Below are 18,273 nucleotides of genomic sequence, written 5' to 3' on the forward strand. Positions count from 1 at the left end.
CCTATACGCGGCAGACCCAGACTCGGACACGGCCATTCTAAAATTAAGTTCCATCACGCGAAAGATGCGACCGAAGTGTGGACCGCCATTCGATATAAAATCCCTCGTGAACTGTTTCTTTTAGGTCTACCTTTGCAGGGTGAAACCCTTTCTCAACTTATTACAGGATGCGTCGAGCCTCCTGACGAAACTCGCTTCATTGTTATTTATATCCACCAAATAAGTATGTTTTTGCTATATAGAGTGATTCATGCAACTGGATCGAGTTGTATGTCTCGCCTGATTGCAGTCAGAAAGAAATTTTAGAGCGAAATGTAAATGATTCAAAGAAAATTATATTTTCTCATTTTTTTATGGCGCACGTGTATTTTACAGTTGCACTATTCTTTTCAATTTTTGTTGCGTAGATCAGATTGTGTAAATTAGCTTGCATAGCATACGTTATGGGATATTAATACACGTACCAATCCTACCCTGCTTTATTCGATTCGTATCACATATAACTGTCGACTAACAATAAGTTCGAACGAAATTATGACATATTTAAGTTTGCAAATTTCGCTTCAAATTGAATCTGAATTCCCTATTAGTTACATTAGCTAGGTTAGAGTTCCGTCACTATGTGATACTCATGATTACGCTATCAGTTGCTTGGTTTGAGTTATGTCTGGATCAAGTATTACATTACACAAGTTAAGCGTCAATTTCTCGTGTCCATACAGTATAGCATTATTTTTACGTGCAACAAGATAACACTATGGCTCTGTTTGATCTAACTCTATATACATGTAAATTGTTACGTTACATTACATATGTTCAATTACGCACTGAATTTCAGCTGACTTTTCATCGTTGCGATACCTGCGTATACGTTGTGGGCCGCTTCATTTAGCATAAATCTAAGTTGAGTCTATGCTATGTCTAGATTAGGTATTACATTACACCAGTTAGCGTCAGTTTCTCGAGTCTAGACATTGTGCGCAACAGAGTGATATTCTCCAGTGTATTCTCGCTTACTCGTTTTGTCGTGTCTATAACTGTACTTTGAATCGTACTAAATAATATTTTTCAAGCTTCTATTACTTGCACTTTTATTCCAATTATTTGATTTTCATTCAACTGTTAGATTGCATAATATTTTTTAGATTAAATTTTTCAATTATTCATTACAGTAGAATTTTATTTACCTAAACTTGTTGGACAAACGATAGAAGTTCAATCTCTCCACTATTTATTATTTTTCGTTCACACAACAGCGGTTCACGTTCAAATAAGTGGATTCAATCGTTCCGTAACTAAACTTTCCTTTCAGTCAATACAGTTTTACTGTACACATTAATCTGAAATTTTCAATAAAATCCTTCCCATAGAGGCTTTCTCCCTCGACTCTTCTCTCACGTTCTCAAACCCGAAAATCGAGCATCGAGTTCGCCACAAAGGCGCCATTCCCCCTACTCTACGATTTCATTTATAGTCAATTACACGTCGCGTAAACGATGCCGTAAATTACAGTTTTGCGCGATGCCTTATCAATAGTACATAACTCTCATCCGGGAGCGTATTACAACCGGGAATGTATCTGCGGAGATTTATTAGCCGGGACGGTTTCTACCGATTTAACATCGAGCTGGTCGATCATTCATTCTCCGTTTGCTGGCGAGCTAACAGCTAACGTATGAAAGTAGCCGGTCTGGCTGGTGCGCTTCTTCCTCGGGGACGCAGGAGACACCGTGGTTGGGGTCAACGGTGCCAGTGTCGACGATTCGATCGTTGGTACACGCGATTCCGCGGCCGACACGCGAGTAAGGCGATACGCAGTCGATCCAGTCGATTCGCGATGCCAGAAATCAACCGACCCAAACCAGTCTCCGGAACCAGTCGAAATTATTTATCCGACAGGTGTATCGTTATCTCTGCTCTGAATCTGTCCCTTCTTAACGTTAATTCGCAAACCTCGAATGCTCCCTATCTTCGTTTCCTCTTCCAAGAATTTTTAAGTAAGGGAGAATTCTTTAATCGTGAATATCATGTACGGGATCTTTCAAAAATAAGCGATTAACAAGAGCAGCTATCGAGTTTAAAGTCATAAATTTGTTCTCGAGATGCTGAATAAACGAAAATTGGACGTTTTTAACGTATGTTAATTATCCTAGTTGAACAGCTATGAACATTTAAACATACGTAACAATTTTCGTATGCACGTAGCCTAAGGAAAGAAACAGTTATGGCTCATAATTCTCGAAGCAGAGCTTCACGTTTCTTCGCTCGCAATTATTCAACGGGCTATCAGCAGGTTGCCGCGTTACATAACAATAATCCGCTCGTAAATTAGTTTCGCCGAATTTTCAGAACCTTAGTGGCATCGTTTTCATCGCGTCCATGGGCCACGTAGAAAATGATCTGGCGGAGTGCCGGGCAGCTCGACGACAACAGCTGGTCCAGACTCTCGCCAAACACTCAAGAATTCTCCTTTGCCTCCTTTTCTCTGCGTTTCTTGTTGTTCATTCACCAATTTTTCCACTTTCTACATTTCATACTTGCTGTTCTTCCTCCTGTTTTGACACCGATGCACCTGTTCATCTGTCTCACGAATGGACCAAATTATTTTCTCCATGTTCACGCTCTGTTGGGAAATATCGTTTCGCAGTGACTTTATCATATCGCCCTCCGCTTTATTATCTTATTGCGCGTATGCACGCTTATTAACCAAGTACGACGTTGCGAACGAGTTCGTGGATATGCGTATGATTGAGATATTGGAATTGAAACAGGATCGAAGCTTCCGCGTCTTCGACTATCAATTTATACTCGTAGACAGGACGAATTATACAAAAATTGAGTACAAAGATCTTTCCTTCCGTCGAAACAACTCTGGAGTAAAATATTTAAGAAGGAAAGACGATTCGTTAAATTATGGGCATCGGTCAAGGATATTTGAATAGAGCTGAGGAGAAAGCGTGCAAATTATGCAAGTGCGCTGCGTTTTAATACGATGTTTAATGTTATAGTTTTGATAAATGAAAGTGCATGTTGATTGCCTTCGATGTGAAACTTGATGCTGCATACGAAATTAATAGAGTGAATAGCGTATTAGGATTGCGAATGAAAGTTCATGGTTTCACGTCTTCGCTAACGGTGTTCCTATACAGCTTTTGCTTCAATTAAAATTATCGTGCCATTAATAAGGACAGTTGCGATTAATAATATTTTCACTATATACATATATAGGAATCATTTTTCTTTCGAAGCAACTTAGCTTTCGGTTCAAAAGAGCTATGATCTTAATCATTCGATAATACGTAAATCAAATCATAGCGCGTACGCTCATGGCATCAACTCGAATCGAAATGTTCCCGCTACACGCATGCGCGGTGCGTGTGATCGGACGCGGTACGGTTGCGCGCAAAAATTGAAAGAAAAAAGGCAGTAGCGTCTGGTCGTGGTTTCTTAATGGATGCGTTAATGAGAACAATATCACGATTCCGGTAGCCACGTTGTGTTTTCTCATGGCCAAATTCACCAGTCGGGCCGACCATCGACGTTCCCCGTATGTCATTACAGGTGATAAAAATGAATGAAGAACGATGATCGCCAGCGGCGGCACGGCTACGGTAGCGTGCGTATACACGTATCGCCTAATGAAAATTTCTCTTTTGCTAAACATATACGTAATTAGAGTGATAACTGCTTAATAACGAGTGTGGTATCGTTACGGCGGATAAGCATGGTGATACGATACCATCTCCGTTCGTGGATACCCTTTAAGCTACCTTTCAGTTTCCGATAATGCATCTTAATTAACTAAATTATGGTAATTGCTAAAACAGCCAGAGAGATGGAGGGGTGTAGCGAAAGAGTTTTAGCTCTGTTCCATCGTACATGTCTCACTTAATGTAAATGAAGTATTATACAAACGCGCAATTATTGCCGCGCCGCGTATAACATACTTATTTTCCAGCGAAGCCACTATTATCCGAGACACCAATTTTAACGCTAACTATCAAATAAACGCGCTCGTTCGAATCTGACCAACGATTTTATGCCCGCTTATGCGTACGTAGTATGTAGCGGGCTCGCGCGCGATCGCTGTCCATTGTACTCTTATTGCGTTTTCAAGGCTTTAACGACCGAAAAAGATCAGCCTCCTCGCTCCGTTCATTCTCATTCATCCAGTCCCCGAACGATGTTTCCGCTCGAATCGCCTGACTTCTATCGATTTATCACGTACACGTAATCCGCCGCTTAATAGAACGATCAAGGTAACGAGCGTCTTCGACTCTCTCGATTCGCGTAATAGTAATTATTTAGAGCCTCGTTCGACGAACGTTCCAACAGCTTCTTCGCTCATCTCCCCGTGAAACCTCGTTCGGGCCAGTATCACAATCGTCGATCGTTAACGTTTATTTAGATGAACCGTTGTTGGTAATGGCCTCCGTACCGTGTCTTTATACTTCTTGTTTAACGGCATGCCGTTTAATTGTCCTAATGGCTCTTTACCTCAGTCGAATAACTTTATATACACCGGCGCTGAAACGTTTCCATTGGTTTTTCTTTTCTTTTTTTTTTTTTTTTGTTTTGCATGAAATATTACGATAAAGTATGGAGACACGGATGTCGTGGCAAACGATTCGTCATACAGACTTAACTCGTTTTATTGGGAACCTATAAATAGGGAAACTCCTGATACGTGTTCATATTAATCGTAGTTTTTATTTATCTTTTTTCTTTTTGTGCGCGTTTTCGATACCTTGATATTTTTATCACGAAACACCGACGATTCTTCGTTATTACTTGCATGGTCTAGGCATAAATTTCGTGTAATGTATTAAAAATTTATATCGGTATTTTCTTGCACAATTGAACTAATTATTAGTGAAATTTTACAAGGCAATTGCCGCTCCCATCGAAATCACACGGAAGATCGTAATGATAGTTTATTAAATTTGATCCAATCATTAGCGAAAGTGTTCGTTCCACTACAAAAATCTAGGAAATTTTCAATAAATGGAAACACGTCGATAAAGTTACACAATCTTGCGGCCCGATGTTCAGCATGGTCGTTCTCTAATCAAACATCCTATCTGTTTCGTGCTTCAGAGAAACTTCATCTCTTCAGAATCCACGTCAATAATTTTTCCCGTTGGTCATTTGAATTCTCTTGCGAACAACATAAGTGTATGCAACTACGTGCGTGTCTAACTTTACTTCTTCGACGAAAGGTCTCTAAATTAGCTCTATCTGCCGAGTAAATTGGCGTAATATTTTACAAACACGGAAAATTCTTATACATAGTAAATAAACTTTACGCTATCGAAGAATACAAGAAGACGATTTTTATTCTTCTCTCCAAACCACAATCATCTCTCACAATTATAATTCTATCATTTCTTTCGATTCATCTTGAATATAAAAGCAAGTATCAACGAACAAAGCTAAGCAGAATAAAAAGAGAAAAATATAGGCTTGCTCAATATGGTTAATTCATATGTTTGCGCAAGAGCCAATTAAACTGGACAAGCTACGAATAACGGGATAAATTAGGATAAAAACGATGAGGATTAACGAGCGCTATGAGACGATACGACAAATCTCCAAGGGAGTATACGATTTTCACTCGTACTCCCCGTTGTCCACGTGTTCCATGCTTAATGCTTAATGACTGGAGCCATGGATTCAGCTCTGTCCGTTAGACCTTGAGCAATCATGAATAATCGAAATATCTCGATAAAACAGAGGGGACCAAAGCCGTGCATTTACGAGGCTCCGTCCGAAACTCGTTTTCTCTAGGCAATTCGGTAGACGACATCGTTCATCGAGCGATAGATCGTAAGATTCAAAGAAGAAAGAATAAATTAGCGGCTCCGACGGAATCATAAACCTTCGAGGTGGATTCGGCGATTCAAAGAACGAAACACAATAGACACGCTATAAATTTCGCTTTACAGCCCGTCATAATTGTTCGCTCGTTGGATCTTGGGACACGAGAGAACGTGAATGTTTCGTAATCTCGACGGTTCCATAAATATCGCGAAAGAACGTAAGAAACATGCAGATTTCGCGCGAGAATTGATACCCTTGTTGCTACCGTGAATTTGAAAGACGTGGACGAAAGGCAAAACGTTCTTAAAAACTGGAATATTAAAAAAGGAAATAAAACTTGTATTCTATATATATATATTATATAATATATAATATATAATATTCTAACTTGTATTCTATATATAGTGATAGATAAAAATCTGACAAAATAGTAAGAGGTAGTTCCCGTCTCAATAGACAGACGTTAAATATTTCAGGATTGCTTTTCTATATACTCTTGCGGTTTTGAGATTTTTATTTAAGATATCCTTCCTACTAGTTTTAATTCCTAGAAGTCTCTATCGAATTGTATAAGAAATATGTATGTACGTATTTATCGGCGCCGTTGTGGCGCCATTAAATTCACACGATCTCACACTAAAACATCGTTCTCAATTTAATCATCAGCTTCGTATCACCTAAGAATGCTTCAATTTAATATCACGTCCTTAGGAGGTTAAATATTCATTGAGGAAATTATTTTATGATGTTTCTTTCTTCCTCTACTCTTGCGAGCAATATAATTCGTTTAACCTTATGATAATACCAATCGTAAAAGACGAATCCCTTGCATCTTCAAAAAATATACCATCGCACGCACGCACAAAATTTTCGCAATTTCGTCAAACTCGAAGAAACGAAAAAACGAACGCGCATCTTTTCGCATGAAGTAAGTGCGGATCGCATCGCGAAAGATCATCAACGCGCGAATAAATTTGCGATAATAATTCGTTGAAACGCGAAGGGGTGTGCGGCGGCATGCGGGAGCCAGCGCTCGTAAACGAGCAGGACGCTAAAAAGGAGCTCTTGCATCCACGACACTCGTGCGCCAAACAAAAAGCTTCCCCCATCCCACAAAAAGAGCAACCCACGTAAATCCTAATAAACGTATTTAAAGAAAAGTCCGCGCGACTGGTTCCCGTCGAGTCTCGCCCTTTTAATAAGCGTCCCTCTCGCGGAGGAGACAAGGAGAGCTCGCAACCAGGCGATTCGCCGGTTAATTGTGACGTGTTCACGAGCGGCCTGGACAGAGATACGCTTCGGGGATCATCGCGCCGTACAACGAACAGAAGAGAAAGATGGAGATTTTATCGTTCTCGCTTAGCCAGTAGATTCTCCTTCGCCACTGTGCGCACGCTACTTCCATGAAATTCATCGGGGGTGTAAAGTGTAAACGATCCGGGCATCGACGACTCGATATTGCGTCAACGATAACCAGACGTTTCGATTAATCGGAAGAGGAGTGTCGGTGTTTGAACGAGAATGGTGCTTCTTCGTTGCTACTTCGCGAGGAAGGAAAGGTAAATTAAGGAAAAGAAGGTAAGAAAGAAAAAGAGAGAGAAATAGAGAGAAGGAGAGAATTAAAGGAAGGATAAAAGGTTTTCTCTCGATCGGGTACAACAACAAAACGACGGTACGTATACTTTAAGCATACATATAGTGGTAACTGCAGGAGGCAGCGCGGGGAGGCAGAGCTCCGTTGGCTGTAAAGTATAAAGCATTAAGCGTTAATCTCACCGGTGGACAAGATAATGCCCGGAGTCGGCTCCGTGTGAGGAGCCTTTGAGTGGCTATTTATCTCGAGTTTAAATCGATTTGTATGCTAATCCACCGGAGAAATCCGCCTGCGTACATAAAACTGAAGGAGGCCTACAAAACTCAGCCTCCATGAGATTCCAGATATATCCCTGACTAATTAGGCCCACCGCCGCCCTGCCCTCCGCCTTTCTCTCTCTTTCTGTACAAGACACTCTCGCGTTGTCGCCCCCTGGCTTCCACCGTCGCGTCACCCTTCTTCGTTGATATCGACCTCCCACCCATTGGAATTCGCCTCTTCCTGAAGAAATCGTTGTCGTTGTTGTTGTCGTCGTGCTCGTGGCTGTGCATCCGTGGAATAGCCATCGTTTCGAGGGACTAACCGGACAAACGAAACTCGGCAACCTGATGAAGCGGGAACCTCCTTTCCTTTCTCGAAAACGATCCACGCGTTCTTCTCTTTCTCCGCTTCTGTGCTGCCGCTACCCCAACCTCCTTTTACGATCGTGGAACTACGTCAAAGGAAGAAGCCGCGATTTTCGGAACATTGTCGATGTCGACAAGGAAATTAAGGAAGAACAAGATCCTAGAGGAAGAGAATCCTAGAGGAAGATTCTCTACGGAGATCTTAACGGAGGATCGGCCGAAGTTCGGACACCTTCGTAGACATACCATAGACCTTAAGAGGTAAACTTGTTAAGTCGAAAGTGTTTGGCCCTCGGGTCGATGACCGCTTCATCGACGCAGCAAAGCAGCTGCAGGTAAACGATTCGGCTTCACAGGTAGGTGCTCCGCTTTTAGATGGAAATTCGTAAGAATTCCAAAGCAAGGTAACGCATCTCGTTCGAAGCTTTTGGATTCAGCGTTACGCACGGACGTGTAATTTTGGGATATTATCGTTACGATGGTCCCTTCTTCCGATTTTATTATTATAGACCTGTTTGACTTTTTCTCTGCGAACCTCTTTCGTATTCCGATTGATCGAAATAATTAACGAAATAATATCGTTTCTGCGAATGGAAATCGATCCACTGTGGATTAAAAGAACGAAGGAAACTAATAGTAACAATTTATTCGAAGCTTAATTTAATCCAAGCCGAAAGCGCAACGTGCAAGATTCTATCTGTTTCTACTCGTAAATAGTTTAGTGGGCGTGTTGTCTTCGAAATTAAAAACGGGAATCGCTTTGGGCAGCCCAGAACCGTCTCTGCCTTACTTTATTTCTCAGTTGTTGGCCGTTTTACGGCTCGAATCCTCTCCGCGAGCATTAAACCCGAAACGCTTTGATCTTTTATACTTGCTTCGTAGAAGCGTGATTCGATGAGCTTAAGTGGGCGAACGGGTCAGATGACTCCGGGAACACGCGTGTTGTTTCATATGGCGCGAATGATAAACGCGCGCGCGACTCTTCGCGTTTGCCCGGATAAAAGTGAACGTGTTTTCAACCGAGTCAGGAAACGAAAAATCGGACGATGAAAAAAAGATATTTACGAAGCTATAAAGCGACTGCGAGGAGAGCTTAAACGCGAGCTTTGCATGTGGGTTAACAATTTTTAGAATCCGTATTTTTCAATTCTTGACGAGAGAAGATAAGTTGCAGATATAATTCTATTTTATTCGACTCCAAGACGCTCGATTCTGCGTTTCAGATATCGATCCAACATTTTTCAACTCCTCTCCGTGTATCGTACGAACCTTGAAACTTATATTCTCTTATTTTTTAACGCTCTGTATAAAGTAACATTTCGACGAGATTCACCATCCTGAACGAGATCCAGCGAGGCAACCAACCCAAATCGGTTAAATTGCGATCGTTGTAGAGCCGCGGATTGATCGATCGATTCGAAACGCAGCCAACAGGATCGGCAACCAGCCCACTCTTGTCGGTACGTTGTTCTACATCGAACAGCCGGCAACAACAATAGAGAGTTTCGTCGAAGACACGGCATTTTCCATGCCAAGGCAAACTGGATTGACTTCCAAGATGGATTATGGTCCACGGGGAGACACGTCTCATTGTGTTCGTCCAATCTATATGGTGAAAACCACCTGTTTCGTAAAAGTCAGACGCCATCGGCGATCCGCGATGCATTTTGCCTCGCTCACCGACGATCGTAGCCCGATAAACAAAACAAGAATGTAAACATATTCAAATCCGAGCTCGCGCGGCCTCTATCGGTCGAGTACACCGCGTATACACGCTGTTTCGTCGAGAAACGTAACTTTCATTCTCTTTGTGTCGGCACGGATCTGATTATCGCGACTAGTTATGCGAGCGCGACGTACCGACCCGGTACTACACGGCCGTTTTTCAAGATCGCGCCTCACCGATCTTAGATAATTAATATTTGCATTTTACACCGTGAAAAACTACGATTCCACTCGTCGATCTTTGTCCCGATTGGTGCTCTACGATCGTTTCGGGGTACACGGACTTTTCACGCGATGATCTGGGGCGGTGAAATACTAGCTTTTATAATATTGTTTATGTAACTTATTGTTACAAGTTACGTAGTCATATATCTATGCCTTTTGTATCTTATTTCCGTCATGAAGTCCAAGCAGTATGTTTGAATACGAAATCATTAATACGTTGCACCGACAATCGCTGTTGAATATTGAAGCGTTGGATTCAGTAAAACGATCTGCCAACATGGAAGATGATATAACGCGTTTCATAATATCTAATAAAATATTCATTTTTCTGCGTTCTATTTTAAAGAAATAACGCAAACAGAGTGCACATATTTTACCCACAACATTACATCCCTAGAAGAAACTTTACTATATATGCTACTATAATTTTCCAACATCGTAACCTTCTTCTTCAAACTCAATTTAAGATATCAAAACGTAATTAACACGCGCACTTATTAAAAGAAAAATCTTAACTATTACTGGAAGTTTAGGAAAGTCAAAACTATAATTACTTCACTATATCGATCGTAGATTCGTTAAAAGATATCACAGATTCACGATGGAAGAAGTACATTTTAACAAACATAACTGACATGCTCAAGTACTCCACACTTCATAAAATCGTCACTCAATAATATTACACAGTGTACCAATACCTCTAAAGTATTGAAATTTTAAAGAACGTAACACACAGCCTAACCGCGGACAATCGCTAGCTTCGGTGTCACCCTAAACGCAGAGAAGAGAAGGATACGGTTAAAAGAAAGGAGAATAATCGCCAAGGAGTCAATTAGCATACGTCGCGAGTACCGATAGCGGAGGTGCGCGAAACGTCAATACCGGCGCTCGAACGTGTCAGATTTGTATGCAAATTGCTAGACACGAAATGAATATACCATGGTTTAAAGGATTTCATTTTGAGCGTTTACGAGTCGCTAACACACGGAGTTGCGGCGCGGCGCGCCGGGTGGGGTGCAGTCACCGAGACGAGCGTAACTCAACGGCGATCGTTGAAGAGCACGCGAGAAACAAGCGAAGAAGATTTACGACAAGGGAAATATATACCTTCCCGGCCTGTCTGCCATACAGAGAATTCCGTCGCAGAAGAATGAGAGAGGGGTGCGGACCGACTGGTGCGTCGCAGGGGCTGCAAACTCGCTCTCCTTTGTGACGTAGCGCGTAAAGGGTTTAACCCTCCGATTCTACCCGGCGAATTCCGCCAGACGACGCTTCTTCGCAAACTTTTTACCGGCACGGGCTGTGGATACACGACTTCTTTTTTTCTATTTCTCCTTTTCTTCCTATTTTATTCTAACATTTACTTCTTGGTGGTTGTTTGTAATTTTGATACTTCAAACTCGATTTAAGATATCAAAACGTAATTCACACGCGCACTTATTAAAAGAAAAATCTTAACTATTACTGGAAGTTTAGGAGAGTGAAAACTGTAATTACTTCACTATATCGATCGTAGATGGAAAGTTAATCGTAGATCGATAGTTGAAGTATTCAAAGGCGTCACAAGTTTGTGCATTGGTTTATCCGATTCAGATATCTGGAATGAAAGGAATCAAGAATATGCATATAATTTCTTTCTTTCTCTGTCTCCTGGATCCGTGTATCGAAGTAGTAATCGAAGGTCTGTGAAATTTGCATAATTATGAACGTTGCGAACACTGAGCGTTTTTCGATTTACTTCGGACGCGTAACGTTATTATTATGTCTTTATTGTAAATCGTAGTGGAGCAATTGCAAAAGAAGAAAGTAAAGGAGAAAGATTTGGATTTATGCATACGCTCGAGAATAATTTGCGCATAAGAATAGGATTAAGAGTTTATAGATATATTAACAGGTAAGCTACAGTAGTAGCGAGCAGTAATAAACAGAACCATTTAGTTTTTCTTTAAAAATTAGTGGAGCTGGAACTAATTCTCTTCCAATAGCATTAAAACGAATGATGCCTAGATTTTTTTAAATCAGAATTTTTCTAAACCACGAAGTACCAAAAAAGAAAAAATTCAAATTTCTAAAATCGACTGTCTCAATCTAGTCGATGTTTCCAAGCATAAACCAGTGGCGGGATCAGATAGAAAGTATCGACAATGTAGCCGTCCAGGATGATTTCACCAGTGTTGTGTTTCGCTTCTCCTGGCATCGTACGGAACGGATTAGAAAATCCAGGTGACCGTTCGCTGGCGGATCTCGTGCTTTTCAGCGTTACGCGCGACAAATTGCCGGCGAGTTTCTAACGGCGGCCTCGGCGAGCCGTTTTCAAGCCTCTTCGAGACCGGAATGACTCGAAACTCATTACCGTGTTGCGTACGGCTTACGGTAACCGCGAGACTGGCTCCTCTAGAACGCTCGCAGGTGCATGAAACGTGCGCGTGCACGCAGGAGACCGAGTGAAATGCTGTCGAAGGAGTACGAAGACGCGATCGAGGAGGCGAAGAAAGGAGAAGAAGACGACGAAGAAGAGGAAGTTGAAGAAAGAAAAAAGGAATGAAACGGTATTAAGTTACTCGCAATGAAGAGCGTGCCACTAGGCGGTTTAACGTCAACGTACAACGTAGGCAGTCACTTCTTGTAATTAAAATATTACTATTAACGGAGAAAGTCTGAGAAAGTGAGAAGTTTAACGCGTGCGATGCTCGCTAAAGTTCGCTGAGAAACGCGGAGTTGATGGAACCGACGAGGAACGGCCGCCAGCGTCGCGCGTGTCCCCCGGCGTTTCCGATTCATCTCGATATTTCATTCACGACTGAAGACCGGAATGATACGAGTGTGACGGCCGACCGGCCCACCGAGAATGGACTTTTTCAGCAATTAAAACGAGGAAAAAGAAGGAGGCTGGAGTAGAGAGGCGAGGAAAGGAAAGGACGGGGGACAGTTGGTTCTGGTGGCGTCCGTTCAAACATTCGCGAGACGTGGGTTCATGGTTCCAGGAACGTGGAGGCCCCAGGACTTTCTTGGCCTCTCCTCACCGATATCTGGCTGCCGGACGTTTTACGACGCTCGCCGCGCGGCCATAAATCGTGCAACGCGGACCGATTTATACATCGATATCGGTGCACTTAAGTATACAAATGTGCCCTTAATTGGACTGTCTCCTCCTGTGCGTACTATAAAAGCGGCACTTCACTCGCCACCCAAATCACCGCTGACAGCAGCTCCTTTTAAGTTGGAAATATGGCCACTAAACGTGGCCACCGTTCACCGTGCAACCGGGTAAAAATCATTTCGTATCGCGGGGGTTGGGACGCGATTGTCTTTCAGAAATTTTGTAGGCAACTTCGCATTAAATGGCTGGATCTACGCTGCCGTGATATTTTCCTATTTCTCAAGAAGAGTAGAAAGCTAAGAAGAATTCGAGGAAATTCGTAACAACATCAAGCGCCCATACTTAATTCTTTTTACCTGTCTTATGCTAGTTGATTAGGTTCGAAAGAACAGGGAACTTGCGTTGGAGGTTGACAAAAAATCCAGGAATAACGAGAGCGTTAATTCGCATCCGGGACATACAGGTTGTTGCAGGAAGATCAAATCGTTATGCTCGGTGAGTTTCTGTTTCGAAAACGCATCGGTCCGATCGTTTTACTTACGCAATCGGATTAATTAAACGCATTAGAAAAGGTCGGTGTCTTGCGAGATCAATAACAAGCAGCAATGATATCAGGGAATTTCTACTCAGGATAGAAACGTGTAATTAGCAACACTGATTAATAATTTACTACTTCCACGGGTCGGAACGCACGTCTCGCGGAACGAATGCTTTCTGCCCGAGAACACTTCGTCGCGTTATATTTCACGAAGCTACAAGAAGAAACTTGTTTGAGAACAAAAAGATACAAATCGAAACAGAGTATAGAGGAAGTATAAATTATAGCTCAAAAGTCAGAGATTAGATTGGTGTACAGTGCTAGATGTTTTCGATTACGAGTGGCATTCCTCGATAACTAATACAAAAACCTTTTTTAACCCTCATCTAGCCTTCATTTTTCTTGCTTAATTCGTCTTTTATAATTTCTGGTTTACATAATAAAGTGAAATATCGCAAATGTGCAAAGACTTTCATCAAAAATAAAAGAATGAAATTCTTGCATATCCAGATACAAGATTGTTAATATCGGCCATAAGAAAATAAAGCGATGTGCAGGGTATTGCTTTTTTACATTTATAACATATCAAATTGACACAAGCAACGAATGACGACTCAAATTACGTCGAAATTGAAAAAAGAGTTTAAGATTGAACCAAGCAAAAAGATTATTGCCAATATAGCAAGGCGGAGAAATTGCTGGAAACCTATTTCTAAAGAAAACATCGTACTGTTGGTAAACTAAAGGAAACGAAAGGTTACTTTCAGACAAAAATCACTGGAACGTTTGTTGATAAAGAAACGAATACTAAGCAAATTTATTCTTATTCTCCTAATAATCATAGGAATAAGTACAAAAAATGTAACAGGTAAAGCTGTTTATTCGTCATATAGGAAAAAGATTTAATAACGTCCGCTTCAACGTTATTGCATGTTAACTTTCTGATAATATTATAGTTGCATCACATCCGGTAATGGACAATAACTTAAGAAAATTTCTGGAAAAATGTCGGTAGAATGTCAAGAAGAACACACAACATATTTGCATATCTGTGAATTCTCCGACGATGATTTTCAAATGCATAGTTTTCTACTCGTCATATTGCACGATGACGCGGCTGATTCAGCTTCAGCTTCCGTATACGTAGATAAAAATGGAAGAGTTTTCAGAACGATATTTATTCTCGAAGAACGTGGGGATGCTATTGTTAATTGTTTCGTGAATCATACTTCGTAGCTTAATTAAGATTATCTCTGACTAAACTCAGTTACGGTAACATTACGTTTCTTTCCAGTTCTTTACTATGGAATTTTCGACAGATATAAATATTTTTGCATTATGTGATATCGTACGTTATAATACGATATTTTCTATTATTCACTTTTCTATGCATAGCTTACGAATAAAAGATTTTCACAATACTCTTCATGTTAAAAGGGTTACGATATTTCCTCCGAACCCTTCGACTCAACAAAGTTCCATTCAACGAACAAAACCTTGCCCAGGTAATCCATTCCAGGTAATCACATACAAACTTCTATCGTCAAGAGTACCAAATTGAAAAGCGACGATCCACTCAAGACGTAAGAAGTTTTCGAAGCATTGTTACGATGAATTCCGGGCTGATAATCACACGATGAAGTTTCACCGAAAGATTCCCAACTGTGTGTCGCGATCGACGGCGTTACATTATAAACGTGACCGAGCACAGCCGGGCAATATTTTCACCGGTTGAAATCGACCGGGGCCGATCACGTGCGACCGATAACAAGTCGGGTCCAACGATGTTTGTTCACTCGGCGTGTCTACAACGGAGCGCCGCCGCGAAACGATTATCGACGTTCGACAATCGAAGGATTTATCGTTCCATTTGCCGGTCGCGTTCGCCTCGAATTCGCGGGACTCACGACTAGCGAAACGAACCAAGCAGATCCAAGCGGAGGGAACTCCTTACACGTCGCATCCACACGATGCACCGCAGTGGAACGTTGCTCTCGTGTCGGCGTGCCGATTCCTCTTCACTTATCGCTATGTTGCTTTATTAGGAGATACCTTTCGACAGATACACTCCCGGTCAGGCCACGTTTTTGTCACTTTAAACCAGACCTCGGACAGGAGTTACCTCTTCGAGGGGAAACTGGAAAGTTTCTAGCGTCTAACGGAGCGTCATCGTTTTCGCGAAGTGCTAGTTTCGCGCGTTCTGATCTAGCTTGAAAATCGTGAAAATATCGTTAGTAGACTCACCGTCGGTTCCAACTGGCTGCTTCCGCGAGTGAGAAGCGTCGAGGATCGCGCGGATCATCGATCACCGCGACTGTTTGTCCGCATAATCGGATTTCCCAGGTCGAATCACGATATTTAGCAACGAATGACACACGAAACTTCGCTTCCAAGGAACTATCCCGTTCACACTGACGCGATCACCCAGTCACTCTGGAACCTAGTCGAATCGTTTCACAGTTTACACTATGGGAGCACGAGTTTTGAACTAATTGAGTAATCATCGAGGTCGGAGCCGCGGCGTTCTAGCGGCTCTTGGAAGCCGGTCTACGCAGGCCTGTCACTCGGACCAACCGCGATTACGGCCACGAAGACCCGTGCTGTTTGTCAACGAGAAAGGATAGCAAGACACAGAGCACTGACCACGGAATGCAACAATGGACACCAGTCGTTGTTCACGCTGTTGTTCACTTTGACTCACATGCCGATGACAACCGGTGTCGTGGACGGTTCAATCCGATCGGAGCGGTCTCGTAGAAAAGGAACGATTAGAAACGAGAGTAAACTGCCTGGGAAAACGAGAGTAAAAAAAAGAACCGGAATTGGGAGGGCAACAACGTTAAAAAAACGAACGAAGCAGAAGAGCGGGAAAAAAAAAGAAGAGATGAAACAGGGGAGAGTACGTTGGTGAAAAAGCAGTGACACCGGCGGTTCGGCCGATACGAATGCCAAATATACGGCGTGGTCGAACACGAATCGTCACTTAGCACCGAAATTTCTTCCTAGACTCACTGGATCGACCGATCTGATCCGTAATAGTTTCGATACGATCGGCGACGCGTCGATTTCTCCCTCTCGTCCACCGAATGGCCGAACCGATCGTTCGTCTCGCGTACACACGATCCACCACTTGAAAGCACGGAATAACGAGGACGACGACGATAACGGTAGCGGCGACAGACGCGTGCAAGGGAACTCACGTTCCAGAACAATTAACCCCAAAGTCTAATCGATTTAATTAGGCGTCAAGCATAGCCTCTTTCCGATCAATCCTGCCCATCTCGTTCGTCGAGTCCCGAGACCTCCTTCTCTTCCTCCCCGTCATCGGGTCCCCTCGATTCTAATCGACCAGTCGACGTCTTCTTTCTCTGTGTCCCGGACGGAGAAATCGGCTGGCAACGGGGACGGGGACGAGAGTTAGCAGGAAACGAATCGACCGAGCTTTTCTCGTTGATTTATACTCGCACTTTTGCTCTTTTATCGAGCCAAACGTTTTTCTTTTAATCACAATCCAATCGACGACTCCTCGACGACGTTACTCCGACCGCGATCGATCGAGTATCGATCGTAAGTTTCGTGGTTGAACGCGTGACACTAAACGATCGAAGGTAAGCAAGCACTAGGAAAATCGAAACTTTCGAACAGGTGGATCGTGAAAGTTGGTCACGCGGCGCGTCGAAAAAGGGCGGCAAAGTAGGAAGCAGAGGAGGCGAGTTGTGTCGGTGGCAGCGATTTCCCACGTGTTCAGACGGGCGGGCCGCCCCGTGCGCGGCTTGCTGTCAGAGGGCGCGGCGAAGGTGCCGTCTGTCCCGTCATCCTTTGACCCGGTGCACAGATCGGGAGGAGCGGCGAGGTGCAACGTGGTTGTCGCGCGTGAGAGATGCACCGGCTGTCGCGCGGCGCGTGCACCGCGATCTCTCCTGATCGCGCGGTTTCTCCTCTGGTTTCCGCGGGCTCGCTTGCGTCCGGAAAATGCGAGGTCGCGGCGAACGGGCTGTCGAATTTCCACGGGAGATCCGGCTGTTTTCGCGGCGACACTCCGGCGAAAACACGGTCCGCGAGACACGGTGGGGACGGGCGCGAATCGCCACGGACGATGACAATGATAATGATATAACAATAGCGTGCGTTCTCCGCTGGTTCAGATCTTACACTGAAGACCAAGGTACACATACACATGTGTGTCGGCCGGGCCGGCAGGTAGAAGAAGGAGGTAGAGGCTGAGAGAGGTAGGAGGAGGTGGAGTGTGGCTCCGGAGGGAGGGGAGCTAGCACGCTCTTGTGCACCGGCCACACACAATCGCGTGCCTCGACTCCATACACAGACAAGGCCCGAAGCGTACTCTCTCGCGGTGGAATCGGTGAGCTCTCTCCCGCGCGCGCCACGGCTAACGTGCTTTCGCTGTACGTATATACACGCGGACGGGACCGTATCGAACGTGTATTCGTCGATTCGCATTACCTACATGCATAGTGGGACTTAAGTACGTGCATACATACGTACGTACCGGTATGTAGGTACGCGCGCCGCGAACAGAACGGAACGTCTCCTCTGTGATGCGTGTCTTTGCTCTCGCGTGTTTGGCCTCTCACTCTGGCTCGCACCGTGGCACCGGTGTGCGTGGCCGTCGTCGTGGCTGCGTACC

The 18,273-nt window shown here is 43.4% G+C and overlaps 1 protein-coding gene across 3 annotated transcripts in view; it reads right to left on the reverse strand.

Annotated features, from left to right (window-relative positions):
- Sox102f (transcription factor Sox102F) overlaps positions 1-18,273 on the reverse strand; it is a 206,341-nt gene that overhangs the window by 169,935 nt on the left and 18,133 nt on the right. The window contains exon 1 of one of the 3 annotated variants that reach the window (XM_072006641.1): positions 15,873-17,779. The exons of the other annotated variants lie outside the window; for them this stretch is intronic. The gene's annotated coding sequence lies outside the window, so the exon portion shown is untranslated. Of the gene's footprint in view, positions 1-15,872; positions 17,780-18,273 lie in introns of those variants that run through there. 3 annotated transcript variants of the gene reach the window in all.

This window comes from Bombus fervidus, chromosome 1 (genome assembly GCF_041682495.2).
Source record: "Bombus fervidus isolate BK054 chromosome 1, iyBomFerv1, whole genome shotgun sequence".
In the NCBI taxonomy this organism is placed as follows: domain Eukaryota; kingdom Metazoa; phylum Arthropoda; class Insecta; order Hymenoptera; family Apidae; genus Bombus; species Bombus fervidus.